Below are 7,534 nucleotides of genomic sequence, written 5' to 3' on the forward strand. Positions count from 1 at the left end.
ACGTTCTAAAGGCCTGCGCCTTACGTAGCTGCTGTATATACCCGGACCCCGAGGCTGCGTCACAATCCGAGGCGGGAAAAGCCACGCCCACCGCCGCGCGAGGAAGGAGGCGGGGGGGAAGGAAGGGCAGCTGCTCTCCGATCTCGCGCCTGAGGAGCAAGCGTGACGCAGCAGTTTCTCTGGCGGCGAAGGGGGCGGGCGGCGGGAGTGAGAAAAGCGCTCCAGCCCCAGGGAGAAATCGCTGAGTCGTGGTGTTATTCGAAATTCAAATGAAGTTGCATGCTGAAATATGGGAATGAAAGACCCGAAGGCAGTGGGTCTTCCTATAGAGAAGGAAGCCAGTTAATGCATAACTCAAAACAGTGTGTACGTGAGCGCGCGCACATATACTTCTGGGAGGGTAACATCCATAGGAGCCAATTTCTAGAGGGCCCAACCCACAACAAAAAAATGAGGGGACCTGGCCCCCTCCCAAACTTGATCCTTCAAATATTGTGCGTGCGCCGCATCATGTGATCGGTTATGTAGGGCGGGGTTTACCTGTTCCCCCCTCTCCCAAATATTTTATTCCAAATTGGTATCCCCAGTAACATCAAATGATGATCTGTCTGCTACCCAGAGACTGGAAAAATAATGACACAAAAACTTCATCTCTTCTGAGAGAAGAATCATTGCGATGTAGTGCAATGGTTCTAAAAGTGGGTTGCAAGCCAGTGTTGCCAGTGCAAAGATCATCTCCAGCCTTCTCTGGGTGGTGGGCATCTTACCAGTTTGAAAGCAGAGTGCCCAAAGCTGTTGAATCAGTGTGTTCTTTCAATGCAGGGGGAGGTAGAGGGGCAACTGCCTTTTTGCAATAAATTTTTCTTTAACTATTTAAACTGTTTTTAATCCCACTCTTCAGAAGAAGAAGAGTGGGAGAAGGGGGAAAAGGAAACTCAAGACACCAGTTCTTAAAGTTACAGTTCTTTTAACAGGTCAGTTATAACAGGTCTGGTAGCGTGAAGGAATGGCCATTGCTAGGTGACCCATGAGGGAGAAGACTAGCCAAAGGTAGCTGGTCTCCCAGCAGAGCGGCTGAAATAGCCCTGTTGGCTTTTCTTTCTCACTGCTGTAACCTGATGGAACAGGCAAGGCTAGGATGCTGTTCAGGGAGAGCCCAGACAACTGGTCTTTCGGAGCAGCTGATGGCCAGCCAGGTCACAGCTTCCAGAGAGAGAAAACACTTGCTCTTCTGTTTTAATGTGCATTTACAGTTTCTGTAAATGTAGCACCTTCTTTTACAGCAGTGCTTTTTAGGGGATCCTCAATCAAAAAAAGAGTTGGGAAAAACTGCTTTATAGCACTGTATACATTGCACACATACTTCACTCCTTGACAGGAGAAAATATAGCTGTGTACATACAGAGTGCTCATTGTACATAAAATAGGCGTCAAGCCAAAATCAATAAGGCTCTTCTGTGAGGTCTGGTGATATGTTCTGCCAAATTATTTTGTAACAAACAAACTTCCAAGTATACATTTTCTTGAATGTGCCAGGAAACGCCTTTTCACAATGATGCACTATATAACTGCACTTCTTCTTTTTTTATCATCACGTCATCCTCAACATTTTCAGAATTTCAAAACACTGGCAGAATTGTGAAATTTAGTTCCCAAGTGAGAAAGTCCTGAATCAGCCTCAGTAACGTACTAGTTGCAGGGGAAGCTACAGAATCAGGAATGAATTCAGAGACGATTCGGAGAGTAGAAAAACACTGTGCAGTAATTATAAAATAGATGCCCTTAGGGGCCGTGGATTCCCTTTAGACTCCTGTATTACCAGGGAGCGTTGTTAAAGGCTTATTTCAGCCCATAATTTGTAGACTGAAGGCCGGAAAGAAGTAGCAGACTTCAAACTGGTACTAATTAAAAAGGTTTATTCTTGTCAAAGAGAGTAACAGGATAACTAAAGGATTTCAATAGCAGCTTGGTGAGGGTGATGGGATTTGATATTCCAAAAAGGGAAGCAGCTCACAACATGCTGAGTACAAAATTATGATTATGATTTGTATACCACCATCTGAAGATCACAGGGCAGTTAAATATTGATTGATTGATTGATTGATTGATTAGAAATGTTGTGGTATCTAACATGTTTCAAACTACAGCTCTTCCTTGGGGGCAATAATTACCATGCACTTTCAACATGCAACACTATTATGTATATTTGGTTTATAGCTGCTGGTTTTATTTGTATGTTGATAAATTTTACATTAGTGTTTAACACTTGATTCTAAATCATTTATTTTACATTGTAAACTGCTCAGAGGTTTTTTGTTAATTAAGTGATATATAAATAGGGTCAAATAATATATCCCAGGAGATTCCTCCATTCTCAAAGACAGCCCATCAAAAGAAGAAGAAAGTAGAACCAATAGGCAGCCAAGCTAAGAGAGCCAGGAAGGGAGGGGAGGTAGTGGAAGGAACTTTATTGGACAGTGTTGGCAGTGGGTTAAGAGACAAAAACAACAACAACAATGGAGAGGTTAGGTAGAGGAGGCAGAGAGCTCAAAGAAAGGCAAATAAGAGACAAAACCCCTCATGGGCTTCCATTCACTCAGAAGCTCTACTGTATATGTATTCATCAGTTTGCACGAAGGGCTCCTTCTCACATATGGAGAGGAGCGGCTACAGGCATGGCAAATGGGACAAGCTAGTCTGTGCAGCCGCATGGTCCTCTTATGCCTTTTGAACACAGACTAGTCCCACATGGGACCCCCCTTCTACAACAGCTCTACTGGCTAGCTGTTTCCAGGCTCATTTAAAGTGCTGGTTATGACCTGTAAAGCCCTACACGGCTTAGGTCCGAGCTATTTGAAAGTCTTATTCCCTCATACAAAGCTCCCCAACATTTGAGATCGTCAGGGAAGGCCCTTCTATTGATCTCACCACCCTCACAGGATTACTTGTGGACAGAGCCTTCTCGGTGGCTGCCCCCAGATTTTGGAACTCCCTCCCTAGAGAAGCTAGACTGGCTCTCTCTCCTTGTTGCCCTTTCACAGGCAGGTGAAGACGTTCTTGTTCCAACAGGCTTTGAGGAATTGACTGCTTTTAATGAAAGGGCTGGTGCTATGCTGTTTTTATTGTAATTTAAAGGTAAAGGGACCCCTGACCATTAGGTCCAGTCGTGACCGACTCTGGGGTTGCGCGCTCATCTTGCATTATTGGCTGAGGGAGCTGGCGTATAGCTTCCAGGTCATGTGGCCAGCATGACAAAGCCGCTTCTGGCAAACCAGAGCAGTGCACAGAAACGCCGTTTACCTTCCTGCTGTAGCGGTTCCTATTTATCTACTTGCACTTTGACGTGCTTTTGAACTGCTAGGTTGGCAGGAGCAAGGGCCAAGCAACGGGAGCTCACCCCGTCGCGGGGATTTGAACCGCCGACCTTCTGATCGGCAAGCCCTAGGCTCTGTGGTTTAACGCACAGCGCCACCCGCGTCCCTTTATTGTAATTATCTATGTTTTTAATGGGTTTTATATATGTATATAGTTTTAATTCTATCAATGCTTATTTTTTAATTGTTGTTTTTTCTGTGTTTTTTAGCTATTATTATTATTAATTGTAAGCCACTTTGAGTTGCATCAGGGAAAAAGGTGAGGTATAAAATATAACAACAACAACAACTTTAAAGCCATGCCCCCTTGCTGTAGTATCTGCCATCCATACAATTCACTAGTACATCACTTTGTCTGCCCTCCTGACATGTGGGGGTTCTAGACATTTGGTACACTTGTAGGAGCTCTCCTTATATCCACCAAATGCACAGCTGGCAAGGGATGCAGTCAGGGCATCTGTCAGCAGCAGAATTGCTTACCTGGTGACACCGTGCTCTTCTGCTCAACAAGTGGGAAGGGTGTTTCTAAGAATTCTTCTAAAAGGAGAGGCCCATAGCTGGCAGGAAGGGATAAGTACAGTAAGCAAAGGAGCTTTGGATGCTAAGGGGCTGTGGTAATTGTTTGAATTAGCCATCCATACATTTGTCTGCAGTTCTCACAGTGTGTTTTGAGAGGGAAGAAGCTTTTAGGCAGAGTAACTCTTTTTTTAGTTTGTTTAGCTGTTTGTTTTGAATCTGACATGTCACCCGGACAGGAAATGAGTGTAAAAGTTCCATTGGGCAACTACCAGGGCTATCGCTTGTAGAAACCCAATTACGTCAGGCAAACTATGCAATGCCCTGTGAAGGAACTTTGTGCAACAATGAGGGAAAACAAACTACAGAAATATCACCTTGTGGTGAGTCTACAAAGTACTTAAGGGATTAGGAGAGCATAACCTGGGTTTCCAAAACGCCTTTAAGAACGCCAAATCACAGTAAAACGCTATGTCATGTTAAAGCCACTCAGAGTCTTAAATATTAAGAAAGCAGAGCTACACAATACAGAATTAAAACCACAGTGGGGAGTGCCACAAAACCCCACTGGAAGATGAACCAAGTAGCATTGGTCAATTAGGCCTACTCATCTTACATGACTCAGAGGGGTGCTGGTAATAATTTGTACATTTCCTTGCACCAGTCCCTTTGACATAGGACAGAATTAGGAAAGGTAATGCCTGCCACTGTCCTGTACTGCAAATGAGAAGCTATTGCTGCTACTCCATAAACCCTAGTACATAAGCTGCTCTATACAGTCTTCTTCTTTGGCGATCACTCATAGCGAAGTAAGATTGTCTTCCATAAACACGGTTTTAACAATGAGTCCGTAAGTGATTGTGGAGGCCAATTCTGGATTCACACGTCCTTCCACAGTGGGGACATTGGTTTCTGGGCGGGAGTTGATCACGGTGTGGATTTGCCAAGCGTGCCTTCCTCTTAGCACACTTCTCCCTTGCGTCCTGAGTTTGAGTGTCTTCAAAGCCCATGACACCTTTGGTAAAGGCTGTTCTCCAACTGGAGTGCCCGCAGGCCAGTGTTTCCCTGTTGCCAGTGTTTATACTACATTTTTATAGATTTGCCTGGAGACAGTCTTTACGCTTTCCATTTTTAACTTCGGAATAGAGTCAAGGCACTGTACTGCTAAGAAATACTGGGCCACTTGTTGGAAGTGTCTATAATGTCCAAAACCTGTATTGATTTGCTGATCTGTTTTTTTGTTCCCCAGGTCACAGATGCCACTGGAAATGCCGACACTCTTATTTGCCAGAATGTGGATCAGACCAAAGGCCCATCTAGTCCAGGATGCTGTTCACACAGCAGCCAGCTCAAGCCACTGCCTCCTTTTGTTCTTCTTCCACCAGTTCCCTTAGCCTCCTGGGCTGGCTGTAGGCAGGGAGAATGGAAAGCAGTCACCTTGGTGCTGATTTGCTGCCTCAAAAGTATTTCAATGTATGTAGGCACCAGCTCACAAGGACCAGACCACCCTACACAACAGAGAGAACATTGTTGAGGGTTCAGTCCCAAGACGAGAAGCAGATGTCCCTCAGGCAGTGAGCCGAGGTGTCAGAGGAAAATATTCCAGAAGCAAAACACAAGAACTCAGCAAATGAGGGGGAAAGATAACTCTGTTGAAATGGCATTACGGAGACTTTCCACTCCCTATAACCCCTTCTGCCCCTTTCCAGCTACTGTGCAAACACAACTGGTAAACAATGAGGCTGACTGGTAGGTTTGATGGCTGTAGGAACCTAGCCCTGCCCTTTGCTGCAAGTTAGTCAGAGAGAGCTTCTTGTTTTCAAATAGGGGCCAAACAAGGCAGTGTCGATGAATATGTCTCTGCCCTTCCCATGTAGTCTATTATTTTAAAATGTAAGCTGCAGCAGGGCTGGGGAGTTGACCAGATTGCAGAAGGCAGAAGTGGGGAGCTTTCCCCCTCCCTTGCTGAAGTCCTTTGAATCTATTTGCATAGGGAGGAAACCCCCCTCCCTTGGCGCCAAAACCAGGGGCATTTAACCTCAGGTCTAGTTAAATATCAGCAGTTCCAAAAAACAAGCAGAGACAATAAAAACAACCGGGAGTCCTCCTCCTACTCAGTCGCTTCCTAATCCCCATCCATGTCCCTTCTCCTGCCCCCAATCCCTCATGTGTGCTGTCAGTCCCTATTTTGTACTACAACCCTGCCCAAAAGCTGAGCTCACAATGGCCATTCCACATTTCTGCTCATTCAGGAACCCACACTTACTCTCTTCATGTGATGAGGGGAAAGACAGCATGTTGCAACTTGGGCATGTGGGATTCCCCCCCCCAAGTTAAATGGGATCGAAACAGCTGTAGAATATGCAAGGGGGTGGGGGTGGGGAGCCAGCAGCAGCTGAGCAGGAAAAGCCCCTACACATCAGGAGAGAAGAGAAACACAATCTTCCCAAACCACCCAAGGCAGAGTCTAGATAACTTCGTCACACCAAAGAGCGCAATTTGGTTAACAGAGCTCAAATCTATGAACGCCAAAAACGTCAGGGTCTCCCATGCAAAAACGTAACAGAGTTCTTTGTCCCTTTATTTTGGCATAAGCTGTCATGCAGGAATCGCCAACGGCGTGCCCTTCAGATGTTGCTGAGCCACAGCTCTCAACCCTGTGGACAATGCTCAGGGATAAGGAGAGTTGTAAGTTCAGCAACATCTGGAGAGCAGGAGCCATTTTTTTGTTTTGCTTTGGCTAATGTTTATAGGAAGATTGCCAGCAGTCCTCTTTGGGAAGGGGTGAGGCAAAGGAGGGGGAGAAAAGGGACATCATCACTCCTCACTGAAATGTAAAGTTGTGTGCTAAATCCAAGTTAATTTTTGGTGTACAGACTGACGACAATTAATCTCAGAATTCTAGTAAGGAATTAAAGGACATTTCTTTAGCAGCTGCTTATTGATTGAAAGGCAGCGACATTCTAGCAAGGACATTCTACAGGACATTCTAGCAAGGCCTATTTATTCCGTTTGCTCTAGGTTTGACATACCTAACGAGATAAAGTTTTACTCTCACTCCCCTGGCAGTAGGGCTCTTGCGCTGGATTATCTCATCATAACACTAACTCTGTCAGAACTCTATTCTCAGAGTCTATTGATGAATCTTGTTTCATTATTTTGAAAATATTGTTCCACATAATATACCCAATACCACATACAATTCCCAGAAGGCCCTTGGAACTGGACGTCAGTGTCCTGGCTGAACAATGGGGATGGAGACGCTCCTTCAGGTATACAGGGCTGAGGCTTGAAGAAGCTTTTGAGTCCCCTAGCTTGGAACACTTTGTTAAGCTAGATCAGGCATCCCCAAACTGCGGCCCTCCAGATGTTTTGGCCTACAACTCCCATGATCCCTAGCTAACAGGACCAGTGGTCAGGGATGATGGGAATTGTAGTCCAAAACATCTGGAGGGCCGAAGTTTGGGGATGCCTGAGCTAGATGATACACAAAAGCAGGGGTGGGAGATGAGTAGAACAAGAAGAACAAAAAGTACTAGACTTACAGCAGGCAATCTACTGCATTTGCAGCACCCTTTCTTCCTCAGTCTATCAGCTGACTTGGGTGCCTTGTCTTTAAAGCCCTTACATATTGTAGAGTCCCC

Source organism: Zootoca vivipara, chromosome 1 (assembly GCF_965207765.1).
Source record: "Zootoca vivipara chromosome 1, rZooViv2.hap1.1, whole genome shotgun sequence".
Taxonomy (NCBI): domain Eukaryota; kingdom Metazoa; phylum Chordata; class Lepidosauria; order Squamata; family Lacertidae; genus Zootoca; species Zootoca vivipara.